Consider the following 16109-nt stretch of genomic DNA (forward strand, 5'->3'; position numbering starts at 1 on the left):
TCAAAGAGCAGAGTAGGGGAAAGAGCCAGAAGATGGGTAGCTGGACTCAAGAAACTGAAAAAAAGGAGGAAATGAAATGTCATATCCGGGAGAAAACACAGTGATTTCTTGTGGGTTAAGTCCAAGGGTTAGGGCCATCAGGAGGACATCTTGGTGGTTCAAAGGCATGGGTCTGACTCAAATAAAAAAGAGCCTTGCCAAAGATAGCGTCATAGCCTTGTGATATGGGACAACATCGTAGACACGGATGCCTGGGCAAGATTTTTAGAACCTTAAACATTTGCCACAATATCGTGATTTTTTTTCCTAATGTGGAGGCATTCAGGGTAAAAGTTTTGGCCTGGGACTTCCACACTAAGTTATTGTTTGGGGCTAGAGGAAAGAAAAAGAATATTTACTGAAATGACATGTACCCTTTCATCTGTTCCCCTAAATTTAAAAATATTGTTTCAAAAAAGATACATGATTCAAGAGCCAAGTTTGCATCACATCCCTGGAAAGGAAATAATGACTCTGCACATGACACCTGGCAAACTGTCTCACAAACCTTGGGAACACTTGCTATGATCCTAGCAAAAACAAGTTATTAAAGAGTGAAACAGCAGCTTCTCCCTTCTAAGCTAAACACATGGTCAAAACATTTGGTTAGAGGACAGGAAACAGACGATAAAGGTAATTTCGTTTGGACTCATACTTGCTAATTACATCCAAAAAGTTTCAAAGGAAGCCACAGCTGGTGTTCAGATAATCATCCAGTAGTGCTAGCAAAGACATAGAAAAAAGGGTCACGGGCCAGTGAATTTTTCAAGGAAAGAGAAGAAAATGATTCCTTGATCACTTTCTAACTCTGGCCAGAATGTGATGCAGAGAAGCATGAATAACATGTAAAAAGTTCTTTTGCAAACTGTGAGTCACTTTAAGAAATGCAATGTGAAATGTTTCAGTTGGAGAATAAATTAGTTTGAGGGTGACTCTCTACTGCCTTCATAAGCATTGTTTCATTTAGGAAAGGATTCTGCTAAGACTTCAGAGTTTCTGTTTTTCAGAAGTTTGCTTGGAATTGTGGCATTGCAAATTTTTGGAGCTGGAGAGGATGGTGGAGGTCAGAGTAGATCTGGAAGTGTTGTTTGAGGGGTAGTGACCAGGGAAGGAGATCACACGGCTGCTAGTAAAATTAAGTTTTCCTTTATATTTCTGAATGGGACAAGGATGGACTGAATGTATCATGGGATTTGCTTCTTTCCCTAATGAATGGTTGTGGTTTGGAAGAAAGATGCACAAGAAAAGCCTCTTTCAGGAGTCCTCACGGTGTATTTATTGCATTTCCCTTGTCCCAAAGCAGTTTCAGTGAAGCTCTTTATACCTCAAGAGAATCTGAGCCAAAATTCTTGTAAAGGAGTGGGATCTCAGAGGTATTGAAAACTACGGAACTCTACGGTGTTCTTTGAGTACTATTATATCACTAGTCCACACCTCACCACCTAAGTCAGGATAAAACATCTAAATATAAACCCTTTGAAGGCAGAGTTCAGTCTGCATCATCTTTGCATTCCCTGCTCTGCCCAAGGTGCTCAGTGAGTTGCCGTGAGTGTTGAAAGGTAATTGATAACGTTGATAACATGTAGTACGGCGCAGTGAAGTCTCCGATCAGCATGTTCACGTCCTGATACCTACACCCTCCACTTTTCACAACCAGAGCAAATCATACCCAAATTCAGGGGTCAGAAGCATCCAAGGAAGGTTCTTTGGGAATCCTGGTTCATTCATGAAAGCATGTGTCTATTATTTAATTAAGTAATTTGTTGAGCATCTTCATGTTAGTCAGTGTCCCAGGTGTTGAGGATCAAAAGATAAACAAGGCACAACATCTTTGCAAAAAGGACATTTTTCTTTTACACTAAAAACATGACTCATTTCATAACATTTCTGTGTACTTTTTTTTTTTTTTTTGTGGTACGCGGGCCTCTCACTGTTGTGGCCTCTCCTGTTGCGGAGCACAGGCTCCGGATGCACAGGCTCAGCGGCCATGGCTCATGGGCCCAGCCACTCCGCAGCATGTGGGATCTTCCTGGACCGGCGCACGAACCCGTGTCTCCTGCATCGACAGGTGGACTCTCAACCACTGGTGTCACCAGGGAAGCCCTCTGTGTACATTTTACTTGCCAGGAATACATCTGTTCCTTACAGCTCTGTACCTCTAGAGTCAAACAAACAAACAAAAAGCGCTCAGAACCTATCACTTACCTATGTAGAGAGTATGTCTTACCTTTGCAAATGAAGTTGAGCTCACATAAATAGGCAGCTGTAGCAAAACTGAGATGATAAATACAGCCACTTTTCAAAAAAGGCTTGAAGACTGAAGCTCCAAATCTATTTTCTCACTTGCTAGACACATAAACGTGGGCAAGTCATCTGTAAAAGGAGTGAATGAAATTTGCCCCGCATTTTAGAGTCTCAGCACTCATACTATAGTAAATTAACAATTACTGTTTCTTAAATAGATTACTGAAGAAATATGTATCTCATCTACATTATTAAATGTCTTCTTATTCTGTTAGACTCTAAAAAGCCCTGGGAGATCATCCTTTGGAATAACGCATGTGAAACTGCTTTCACTCCACAAATACTTTTTGAGCACCTATTATATACCAGAGCCTGCGCTGGGCTCTGTGGATCCAGTGTTGAGCAGACAAACTCACTTTGGAGGAAGGCAAATTATGAGATTATTTCCGAAATGTAAGTAATATCTGGAGCATTGTCATTTAGTTTAAAAAGACAACAAATGATATGCCGTCTGGCTCTGGAATTGCATTATCACTTTTCCTCATGAGTGGGAAATAGTGAGAGCTCCAATTTTGGAAATGATCCCTTTTTCATCTATAATAATTCTGCTTCTATCTTTCTTCTAATCCTCTTTGTATTTTCTCTCTATATATTTTTGGTCAAGTCATGTGCATTGAAATAATTATTTTCAAGGAGAACATTCAAATATGTTTTACAACCAGCATAGTTCAGGCAACAACCTGACACAGGTCATGGTGCTGAAGCCCAGATCTGGGTGTCCCTTGTTATTATGGATGTAATCTCTTTAGACACTGGATTATGAAGAAATTCTGAGAAAGGTCCTGGGGAGGGGGCTGCAGTGGCAGGATGATGGGAGGATTCAGGTTCAGGACAGTATCTACCTATCCAAGCTATAAAGGTAGTATTTCAATGCTTCCACAAATGACACAGCCATGCCAGATGTGAAATAAAGCATCTGCATACTTAGTGTCCAGCTACAGCAGAGTTTCATGTGATGCTAAGCTTTAAGAATGTTTCTTCTGCTTCCATATACTCTGCAAAATGAAAATGATCACCATTATAACCACATTTCAAAGCAGCCATGCGTGGACTTGCATACAAGCTCTTGGCTTTTTATTAAAATGGCAACTTCTAGTTTGTGTCATACCTAAAATTGGGTAGGAATCACAGAGTCTTTGCTGTTTCCCATTCTCCCTGGAAATATTAGTTTAAACGTTTTATGCCTACTTTCATATTGGTTACATCCATGACCTAGTCACATGGATTTCCCAAAATGGCAAGTTGTGCACTAAAAGTTCTAGGAAGCTGACATTTCAGTTACTGTTATACCTTACTTATGTAAATTGTTACTTATTTTAAAAAATAGTCTGGGTTGCTTCTGGTTATTTGGAGTAGGAGGAAGAATGAAGGAAAACAGGGAATAACCTTGTTCGCCTTTAGTTCAAAAGAGGAAGCTCAATTCGCTGTAAAGGATTGGGAAATAGCAGAGTATTCAGGAGGAAGCTCCCTTGGAAGGTGGCTGTTCCTGAGACTTAGAGAAAAGACAAACACCAAGGGCAATAAGGCCTTTCCATGAAGAGAAGCAGCCTGGTGGGTGGTGGAGGGAAAATCTGCTGAGCACTCAACTGAGAAAGAACAGGAGGATGAGAAATAATTCTGAGGAAAAATAGTGCGGAAAATGATCTTGTCTCACTTGGACTTCTGGTTTTGTTCCAGATTAATGGTCAGTTGTAATATCGATTCATTAAGCACAATGAAAAGGTTTTTGTGATGCTGATGAAATGAAGAAAGTGGGAATTTTGACCTATTGAAATAAAGCAATTGCTCCTTTCTCTCTCCCTCTGCCCTTCTGTGGTTTTCTTCCTTCTTCTCTCCCGACTCCCTGCCTCCTCTTATCCTTCTTCTTTCTCTTTTTCCTCTTTCTTCTCCCTCCTTTGTCTTTCCTCTGAAGAAAGGAAAGGGCTGTGTTCAGTTGACTCCCACCAGGCTTAACTCACAAGTCCATCTGTGTTCTCTAGATATTAAATCTCATTGGGAGCCAGTGTGTCTCTACCACAGATAAAGAATGCATTTGAACAGATAAACTGCAATATTTGGAAAGACTTTCCCATTTGCCAGCTCTACCCATGCCCCATTCCCCAACTCCTACCCCAACACAAACACGAAGACAACCTTCGGGTATAAAGTTAAGCCAAGAAGAAATCCATGACCTGCTGATTTTTAGATTATAACAGATCATCAGTGCGCTCACCATTGTTTTCCCATTTTCTAGTGTAATACCTATCACAGAGGAGGCATCCAGAGAAAAAAATTCTTGAGTAAATTATGACAAATACATAAATATAGTCTAAATATAGAGAGTCTAAATGTGGACATTTTGCAGTGTCATATTTCCATGGAGTAGCTTTGGTTTCCTAGGCAGTTTCACAACAAGGTTAATTGCCTTTATCAAGTTTTCTCTTTCACCCCATCACCATTTTCATAACAGGTCGTTTATTCGTTGACAAGAGTTAATAGTGATGAGTAATGAGCAGAGAGTGAGATTCATTCATTTTTCTTTCCAACAAGCATTTATCATGTCAAACACTGTGTTGGGTGCCAGGGATACAAATGTAAACAAGATAGAATCCATTTGTGCCCTGGAAGAACTTACCTTCTATTGGATACTTAAGCTGCTCAGATTGTGAAATGGACCAGACTCTCCAGAGCTGAGTGACCATATTATTCAAAATTTTCATTACTAAACGTTGTGGATAGTCATTGTCTCTGGCTGAAAATCAGAGGTGAAAGTCATGACCGCTAAACTTAAGACTACATGCACATCTACACAATTAGCACATCTAAAATATCTAGGAAGATGGTCTTCTCTTCCTCCCAGAATCAATGTCACTTCCTTATATTGGGGAGGTGCTTTTATGTGCATCTTAACTTTTTAGCCCCTAAAAAATAATTTAAAGCTTATAATTTACTCCTTTTTTTTCCTATAGCAATAATTAAAGAAAACCCCAAAGTTCAGACACTGACCTATATTCAGCAGTGTGCATGCTATGACTTATTTTTCCCAGGAGTGGACATAAATTTGCACTTCTTTTTACCACACTCATATGTTCAGTTTTCTCTGTTAAACAATAGCTACATGTGAAAGTCAGTTCATGGGTGTGGTTCATGGCCTGGAACATAGTCAAGGAGCTGCCCCCATGGAGCTGAAAATGATTTGTGGTGGGCCTGGAAGCACAGTTCAATCTACTCCTGGGCCCACCCCAGGGCAGGCCTTGCCCATGGAACTGTCTGTGTGTGCAACACACAAGGAGGAATTGAGACAGGCTGGCACCTGAGACCTGGGACCCTTTGCTGCAATGTTTGCACCTGGACAAATATCTCCTCAAGCTACAAAATACAATGACACTATAAGGGACTAAAAATAACTGCGTGCATGTGCAGTTGGGGCAAATTCTGGACAAAAGGTACAAAAAGACCAAAAAACCCAAATGCCACTTCTGAAGAGCTGGGAGCAAAAACCGAGTGTTGGGAGAAAAAACAGGGTAGTGCACATGCCCCCTGCACTCAACACCACCAGAGGGGTGGGCAGACCACCTAAGTCCCCCCTCCGGCCCCACCTCTGAACACACCCCTACCCTCACCCACTGTGAGGAAGCAGCTGGACCCGCCCAACTCGGGGAGTGAGCAAGGGAACCTGTTACTTGGTTTTGCTCCCTTCTGTGGCTGCAGGAGCCCCAGTTAAGCCTTGGCTGAATTTCTTGTCTGGCCTCTAGTCAATTTCTATTGATTGGGGAAGACCAAGAACCCTGGTTGGCATCAGAATGACTTCAGGTCAGACCAAAACAAACAAATGATCGAAAATCATTATGGCTAGATTTTTTAATGAAATTATTGAACCGAAAAAGGACATCCAAGATCAAGAAGCTGGGACCATCGAGGCCAAAATTTTTAAATAAATAAATAATAAGGGGGAGGGGGGCACAAGGGAAAGTCTCCAAAAGCAGAGCTGGGAACCAATCCTGCCAACAAAAAGTGGTCCAGGTGCATCGATGCAAAGTCAGAAGTACAAAGGTCCTATCTTCTCCCCTTCCTAAAGTAAGTTATACCCTTTTGGAATTCACCCATTTCATTAAAAGTTATCTGTTTTACTTGTAAAAAATAAATAAATAAATAATTAAAAATTAAAGTAAGTTATACCCACTGTAATCATGAAGAAGCCTCTTAATACATTTTTGTCCCTTTTTCTTGAGCTCTGAATATAATTTGAAATAGTGGTAAAAGGACAGAATAATCTGAATAATTGTGACTATCCACGGGGTGGAGCCCAATAGTGAGTGCTCTCAACCATCCAGATGCTTAAATAAATCTAGATTTTATTTTCCATGCCAAGAAAACATCAAGATGATTTAGTGCATTTTCCATTTTCCGTCTATATGTGTGGAATCATGTAAACGTTATTTGAGCAGATTAATCAAATTCCTTTTGAAGAAATGGAAAAAAAATGTATCCCCCTTCAACAAGATTCCCAAGATGTCTAACCCCTAAGCCTAATTTTAAATTTAACTTTAATTTCCAAGCCCCCAGGGAAAAGTCTACTCCAAATAAATTTGTTCAAAAAATGTCTTCTGACATTCCATCCATTTAGAGAGGCTTATGAGGAAGCTTGATGAGCAAGCTTTAAATAGACAAGGCACCTTCATTCTCTGACAAAGACCCAAATCAATGAACCACCAAATCAATAAATAAAAAGGAAGATAAATCTGCATTAGGTGAATCAGCAGCCCCTAGTCTTATACTTGAGTGTGCCTGTTAATCTTGAAGCTTGACCTAATATGTAGCATGGGGTGAGTGTTAGGAGACATAAGTTAAAAACATCATTGTAAATGTTTCCTGGCTCCCTCAGTAATATTCCAGTTGGGTTTCTCACATGCCTCTCTTATAGCACATGTCACTTTGTCTTACAGCTATTTGCACATGTGGCAGAAATTTATTCCAGAGTACTTAATAGATGTATTCCCCACTTCCTACACCTCCTCCCTCTCAAAGTCTGAGGTTGGAAATCATTTATGTGTCAGCCATTGCCTGAGGGGAAGGTCTCAGGGCAAAACCACAAAAGAAGCGTCTCGGGGCTATGAACTTAAAAACTGAGAGGAAGCAGTGAAACTGAAAGATTTGGAAAATAGAGGAATTGTTTTCTCCTTCTCCCATAATCTCCCAGACCAAGAAAATACTCTATGGACTGGGGAAAGAGGAGAGGAAAGACATGCTAGGAAATGAGAATAAAGGAATAAATAGAGAAGAGTGAGGTCAACGTGAGACATAATTCACCATCATATGGGGAGAAAAGGAACTGGCAGAAGGAATAGCAGTCTCGATTAAAGTGGTGTCACGTGAGTCAGGGAGTGAAAGGAAAAGGAGGCTGGGATCAGAGAATGGCACACTTATTTCTGCCATAGAACATTCCCAATTGGTGTAAAGGGCAGGTATGACCACAGGTACATAGGGCAAGGTGGAAACAAAGGCCACTGCATAGAGAATATCAAGGAATTTTGAAGTGAGGGAGCTGCCTGAGTAATTGCACTGCCATCTTATCTACACAAAGCGAAAGGGTCTCCACCCTGCCTACAAGCAGAATGTAAGCTACCAGCTGGTGGCACAGAGTAGCAGAATGGACTTGTCTCATTGAAATAGACAGCATCCTCCCCATAAACCAATAAAATGATATAATGCAAAGAAAGTGGAGTGGGAGCTGAGAGGCTGCTGAATCTTCAACCCTCACGAATGAGGAAAGCTAATGATGCAGTCAAGGATGCGGATAGAGCAGCTGGAGGACAGCTGAGGGCACAGAAGTGAGTCACGGTAACGCTTCATAAAAGACCGCCAGGATCTCACCACCTGCCCTCAGCTGGGGCTGGTGGAAGTTCTAAAAGTGTCCGAGAAGGGACACAGTTCTGAAGACAGCCTCTCTCCCTAAGTGTTTCCGGAAATGTGGGAACAAACATCTTCTCTGGCCTCCGGAAGAACGTCCTAAGACTAAACTGCTTTCATCGTGGGAGATGCTGGCGTCAGAGACTCTGATTTTCTCCAGTCATTAGAGTTTATTGAAATCAGGGCAAGCTTTTTGCTAAGCTTTTCCAGTTTCCTCAATTGTGGGAGATCAGATCTCTCCCACACGTCTGTCTCCACCCAGCTATACCAGGCAGCCCTCAGGGGCGGATGCTGTCAGTTCCCATTTTTTAGCATCAATACTCATCAGCAAAATTCCTTTTGTCATATAATGTAATTTATTCACAGATCCCAAGGATTAGAGCACGAACACCTTGCGTTGGGGCAGGCATTATCTTGTCTACCACACTCAGCTTCCTTTATCTGTAAAATGAGGATAATAATACTACCTACCTTGCAGAGTTAATACATATACATCTCTTAGAACAGTGTCTGGCATTCTCTTAGAGTTACAGCCTGTTGCTGCAGAGCACACCAGCTATAAACCCAGGTAAGATACAGCAGGAGAGAGAAGATGGAAGAGAAGACCATATTTTACGGCTCAATGCAATGGAAAAGATGTGAAGCCGGGAGCGAGGTCAATCTGAATTTGAATCCTGGCTTTGGCACTGATAGCTTCATCACCTTAGAAAATTAACCTTTTTTGAGCCTCAATTTCTTCATCTGGAAAAAGGAGACAATAATATCAACTTTACATAGTCTATGGCAGGATTAATCATGATGACATGTATAAAACTTGGTGAATAGTAGTACATGATCAGGTAGTAAGTTCACTTGTCCCCCCTTATCACTTTTTTTTACTTACATAAGTACCATGTCCTGAGGTCTGTGACAGTGCAGATCATAATGTGTCATCTTATATTCTGCTATTGAATTCCTAAGACTACAATAAACTCATAATTTTTTCCTGTAAGTTGGCTTTTATACTCTTCCACTGTTACTTTTTTCCAATGAGTTCTACCTCCTTGCATTATTCTGGATTCCATCTCCTGTCATTAGATGGTATTGAATGTGGAAAGACAAACTCTTTGGAATACTAGATTCTGGAACCCCTAATAAGAATGCTAGATATTAAATCATGGTCAAACTCATACACTGCACACCTAAGCATTTTTGAATCATTCACTCTTTTGAAATTACCCTTCACATGCATAGATTAACTCAATACAAATGTAGATATATATAAGACTGGTTCCTTAAAGGATCATGTAATCTCATTCCTTTAGAAATCCAAGCATGATATATCCAAAAAAGATATTTACTTATTATGATTAATTATCCTCCAAATATTCTCCATTTATGCATTAAAAATCTAGTAGGACAGTAGTTCTCAAATTTTACCACCCACTGGTATTACTTGGGAGTCTTAAAAAAAAAATCCAGGTTTTTCTTTGCCACTTCCAGACATCACGACTTAATTGATACAAGATTTGACCTGAGCATGGGGTTTTTCCCAGATGATTCTAATGTACAGCAAAGTTTGGAAACTGCTGTTTGAGGCTAGTATCTACCCAAGAGCCATTACAGAAAAGAAGTTTGTTTATATTAATGTTATTCCGCTTGAGTTCACTGATTCATTCAGTAAATATCTGTATAAGACATTGGGAGACAGAACATTGTTAAAATGTATTGTTTTTAGTAGTACTAATTTATTTGTATTTTCTTTTATAATTAGGACTAGCGCCTCAACTCAAGATGAAGCATGGAATTTGTTAGTCAAATGAATTTTTTTTTTCAGTAAAAGGTAAACCTCACAAACTATATGACAGAATAGCCTGTATCACTTTCTCTTTTATTTTGTTTTTCTCTCTCAGGACACTCTGCTTCCAGCCACATACAAAAGTACAAAAGCAAGCCAAGTGGAGGGCTGTGTGCCTGTGTGTGTGCATGTGTGTACGTGCTTGTGTGTTCACATGTGTATGTGTGTACATATTTTTGTCAAGGGAGAGCCAGGCTTACTTATGCCTTGTGAAAGTCACATGACACAATTCTGTCTCCTCATACCCTACACCCCTTTCTACATTCGCCTCATCTGCTACTCATCCCAATCCCTTTTTACCCTCCATTTCTCTCTTCCTCATCTCTACTCTTTGTAGAACTAGCAGACACTCATCACTCAGGGGGTTATGCAATGGATGCCCACATTTTTCAGACTTATTTATTTGCTTAGGTGTGGTGGAATACATCTAATATGGGCTTTGCAGCCAAAAAAATCCTGTTAATATAAATATTTACCTTTAGCATTAGCTGGCTACCTGTCTACTTACGGGAATCACTTGAAGAACTTAAAAAACAAACAAACTAAAAAATGAATGCCAATGCCAGGGTGCCAGCTCCATAGATTCTGGTTCAGTTGGTTTGGGTGAAGTCCAAATTTAGGGCATTCACGTTTTGCCTTCTCCTTCGCCTTCTCCTTCTCCTTCTCCTTCTTCTTCCTCTTCCCCTTCTTCTTCCTCCTCTTCTTCTTCAAAGCTCCTAAGGTAATGCTTATATAGAACTTGAGATAAGTGCTGGAAGAAAAAGGTAATATATTTCCAGGCAGAGATGGGTCAAGGAATAAAATAACATTAGCAAATATATATGAATGCAAAAACCTGCACAGATACAGCATAAAACAATTGAAAGTGCATTCATTTAATTAAATCATACGAAATCATTGTTTCTGTGTACGATCAATTCAAATCAATGGTTACTGAGTCAGCATCTACTATGTCCCTTGGTGAGGCTACGTGGCTCTTTGTTAAGACCTCCACTCTAGCTGTCCACTCAGCTGATTGTAACTCTTTCCCAACATGCTTGCTCCTCCCATGACTGGGAATTCTTGATGCAGACATCCCCAGCTTTTTTTGTGCTCTCAGGGCCTGACCAATAGAGTGTCACACATAGGTGGTGTTCACTGATTTTTTGTGGATTGAATGCAGAAGTGGGAAAGTAAATGAAATGCAGAATGTCATGAAACATTCAGGAAAAGATACAGTCTGACTCCCGCATTCATGGCATTTATAATCTCATATGAGAGTCACATGATATAGATCCATGGCACAATTAGAAAATAACATGGGACATCCTCCCTCAAAAAAATTTAATGAGATGCAAGAGGGAGGAGATATGGGGATATATGTATATGTATGGCTGATTCACTTTGTCATGGAGCAGAAGCTAACACACCATTGTGGAGTAATTATACTCCAATAAAGGTGTTAAAAAAATTTAATGGCTAAAGCAGTTGTTAATGCAGTTGAGGGGAGAGATCTTTGAGTGGTCAAAAAGAGGAAAAATAAACATAAGACTAAGGCATTAGTAGGAAGGCTTCGAGAAAGAAATGAAACTTAAACTCTGTGTAAGTGGTGGCAGAATTTGAAGGGTAAGAACAGGAGCAGGCATTGTGTAAAGTGAGAATTAAAGTGTGGAAATATAATGATGGAGGCCCAGTGTAACATCTGAAGAAGGATCTTGTTGTCTGTGCAATTGACAACAGTAACATAGATTTTTGAATAAATCATGTGACAATAAACTGGATGAATGGGACTTGTTCACCACTATAGTCTTAGTTCCTAGAAGAATGTGTTGCCTATAGTAGGCTCTTAATAAATATTTGTTGAATAACTGATTAATGAATAAGTGACTAAATGAAAACATGCAGGAAGGCATGAAGAATCAGTATTCATCAGACATTTATTTATTGCTCAACATTTATTAAGCTCCAACTGCATGCCTGGTTACATGCTAGAAACTAGGGACACAAAGATGAATATAAATGTAGTCTTTATTGTTCTTATAGTATATTCCAGTGGTTCTCAAATTTTCATTTGCCTAAGAATCACCTAAGGAGCTTAGTAAAAATGCAGATTCTTGGGATTCAGTCTCTAGAGATCCCAGAGATTCTGACTGAAAATGCTAGGAGCGGGGCTTAGGAATAGGTGACTTCCTCCAGTCACCAGATATTCTGATGCCTCTGATCCAAGAATTATACTTTGAGAAATTCTCGCCTAGAAGAAAAGACCTAACAGCCAACTCACCAAAAGAAATCCCTCAATAACTGTGAATATCAGGTAATAGGTGCCATAACAGAGACTCCTTCAGGGAATGACAGGGGTGGTATCACTTGAACTGACTCCTGAGGAATGAGTCAGCTTCTAGAGAGTTGGCATGAGAAGAGAGAAGACATTCCTGGCAGAAGGAACAGAAGGAGATGTGAAAAAACATAGAATATTCAGGAAACCGCAATTGGTTTGGTCCAAGGATTTGAGGTATTTTGGGATGCACTGATTTCTGTCAATACTTGGCTGCTTGGTCTGGTGTTGTTAGGAAAGAAAGGACAAGCAATGCTTAAATCAGATGAACCAATTAAGAACTTAGGAACATCATGAAACAGAGAGACCACCACCAGGTGGCTATGATCATGTTTCTAAGAGTCTAACTCTGATCCACTGCTTGATTTAAGTTCACATATTTTACAATTAGTTTGGTGCTTAGTTCCCTAATTACAGGACCTTCAGTTCTCCAGTACTGGAAAAACTGGACTCGAAAAAGCAGAACAAAACACTTTCTTAGTATCTATTTCTGCTGTACCAAGAACGTTCTTTTGTTTTACCAAGAAAATGTGGCATTTCACCTTAATTATCAAGAAAGGAACAAATGATTTTCCAACTAAATATAAATCATTTAAATATACTTCTTAAAGGAGGAGTTTGGGCTGTTTATAAAAAGCAGTCAAACACAACCTTTTGTCCATCCAGGTAAACCTGTAGGTTAATCTCTAACTTTACTGTCTGGAAAGAACACACAGAAAATGATCCTAACAACAATATCTAGTTGATTTTTTTTTATATTGATGTTCCTGATTCTCCTTTTTACATGAAACCTATGGGAGAAGAATTCTGTGAATTGGACAGAAAACTATGATTCAGCTTGGGTCTATGAGACACATCCACCTGCGTAATTTAGATGTTTCAGCTCAGGCAGGCTTGGTAATTCCTCAAATACGAGACAAGCCTGAGTAAAAGACCGTCAACCATAAATTGGGGGGATGCTAAGGACATAAGCTCCCAGGCTACCCATCTCTGAAAGTAATTATTAATTTAAAACTTAGACATCCTCTGGGGTTTCTACAACTGTAGAACATTTGGAAGGGCCGTTCTCTCACTCAGCCTTGTGGCTTGGACAGGGGAACAGTATCTCCTCGGCTTCCTGAAGTGGATCACCACCACTCTAACCTAGCCACGCATGGGGCTGACAGCACCAGTTCATGTTAGTGGGGTCCCTCAGAGGCTGAGGAGTGGGGAGTTGTTATTTTATCGATTGTGGTAGAAGAGGTTCCCAAGTGACCTAAAGGCAGGTTGAATTTCTTCTGCCACATTTATATCCTCACAGCCAAGGCCCTGCTGCAGGCCACTGACCCTCGTATCTGGAAGAAGCATCATTTAGGGGTGGCCCTCCCTACCTCAGCTCCTTTCTCGTGGGGATGCATTTACTCCCACCCCCTGCAGCATTTCATGGTCTTTTTTTGAGGGACAAAATAGTTTCTTTCACATATACAACCTGCCACAAGATGCTATTCCTTTTAACAACCAGAACAGTTGGGTAAATGTTTCTACCTCATTCAGTGCTCTTTTTTCTTTTTTTAACTGTCTCCTGTTTCCACACCAAACATACTGTGCTTTACTGTGCTAGAGAGTGCACTGTTCCTGTTTATCCCTTTGAATTTGGAAGCAAATTAAAAGGCATGAGTTCTGACTTACTTTGGTGCCCGTGACCAAAAGTGGGGTCTCCATCTCCCATCCCTAGGATCTTATTTGGGGATGCCCCAACTTGAAGAGTTGAGTCACACTCACAGGAGCCTCCGGTCACTGGATTGAAATAGGCATCTCCGAACCTGACTTCCCTCTCTGGTCTTGTTCTCTAACATTGCTTCATTTTTTCTCTCTTCTTCCTCTTGAAGTATTTTTATTTATAGCCAAATCACTGGCAAGTTGAAGGGAGAAGTAGCCATATGATCCTTTCAAGTCCCAGTTGGGTCTGATTTCCCAAATTGCATCTCATGGCATTTCATGGTATGTTTCTTCACAGAAGTCTTAACAATTGTGTAAGGCTTTCCCCTTCCTGTGCATGTGTGGCCAGCATACAAATCCCAGTAACGATATACAGCACCAATCACCAACAACCTTTGCAGTGCTACCAGGTGTTATCCCAAAAAGGCACAGTCATTTACACTGCCACGATGACTTATAATTCTTAAGGCTGGACCCGAAAAGTCATGGAGTAATTGACAGCCTTTGTTTCTCGATCTCCAAGGCCAGGTACGCTATGGCAGATGCTATTTGTACATTGCTCCTCATGAAGGACCCCTGCAGAGAGTTTCCATTCAGAGCAATGGCTTCCTGCAGCTTTATACCTTAGAGCACCTGTTCAACTTATATTCAGCCTGTGCTTAGAACAGGCAGGAAATGCCAAATAGTAAGGTGTCAGGAAGGATTCTTGCCTATTGAGGAAGGAAAGATTCCTTGTCCTTCTTTGGACAATTCTGAAGTGTGCTGTGCACAGTTTCTCAGAGGGTCCCCTGTGGGATTGAACCCTAGTGACCCTTAGCCATCACCTGATGATGAACTCACCCTTCACTGGTTTTTCTCCCTACCCTGTCTGCCTTCCTCATGTTGTTGGCATGCTTTCTGGGATCACCTTCAAAATAAATTTACACTGAAATCCTTATCTCTGGGTTTGCTCTAAAGAGTACTCAAATGAAGACAGATCCCAAGCAAGTCTGGGACCTGTCCTAACCACAACCCAAATCATTCTCCTTAGGATCAGGAACTACAATACCCAGCGGTCTATGGTTTCTGGCAGCATGTAGCCTTGACTAGGGTTTCCAGTGAATGACTGATAGCATTCTCTATACCAGTGGTTCACCTGATCACCAGTAAGTCCTATTTTGGCAGGCAAAACAAAAAGACCATGAACCAACACAAGCGTACCTGCCTTCAACCAAGAAAGGTTCCCAGTCCTTAATAAAAGGTTTGTACACGAAGGCTGGAAAGAATGTCAACTTCTGGCCTTTTCTCTCATGAGTTTCTTAGACATTCTTATTATTCTCATATGAGGCTGCATTTTCCTTATTCTCCATCAGGAGCATCAGCTTTTGAATGATGCTTCCTTCAAGGGCTGTACTGCCTATTGCAGAGTACTTTCCACAACTTCTGTCCATCACTGATACAGTGTTTGGGGAGTCCAGCCAGAGACAATAATCCCACGTGTGGTCCTTCAGGCCCTAAACCTCAGATGATTATGAAGCTTTGCATGGCAGGCCTCCTGGGGGTAGTCGTCCTCCCCACACTAGATGAGGTGCTCAGCCAACGCATTGCAGTTTTCTGAAGGGAGTTGCCGTCAAGGACTCAGGCCTCACCCCTTACCCCCAGGGCAACCACGTTTATACTCACATCTGCATCCCTAGCCCAGACATCTTACTGGGGCCTCAGCCGAGGCAATTCCTAGGTGCCTTCCTTATCCAGGGTCTTGGCTAAGGCACTTTTCTCCACTCTGATCCAGTAATTTTTCTACTCCTATCTCTTCCCCATTTTCCTACCCCTGACCCCCAGGTTCATGAAGAGAAGAACCCCTTAGTTTGGGGTCCTTCAGCAGTGAGACAACTCTTCTCATCTGTACTACATGTCATGTCGCCTGATCCTCGCCCAGTACCGTTCCATGGGAAAACATGAAACACTGGGAAGCCAGTGCTTCTCTTTTGGGCCTCGTGTTATCACAGTAAGTGTCTAAAGCCTTGATTGTCACTTTCAGTTTGGTTC

This window comes from Mesoplodon mirus (assembly GCF_964341445.2).
Source record: "Mesoplodon mirus genome assembly, chromosome: 2".
Lineage (NCBI taxonomy): Eukaryota > Metazoa > Chordata > Mammalia > Artiodactyla > Ziphiidae > Mesoplodon > Mesoplodon mirus.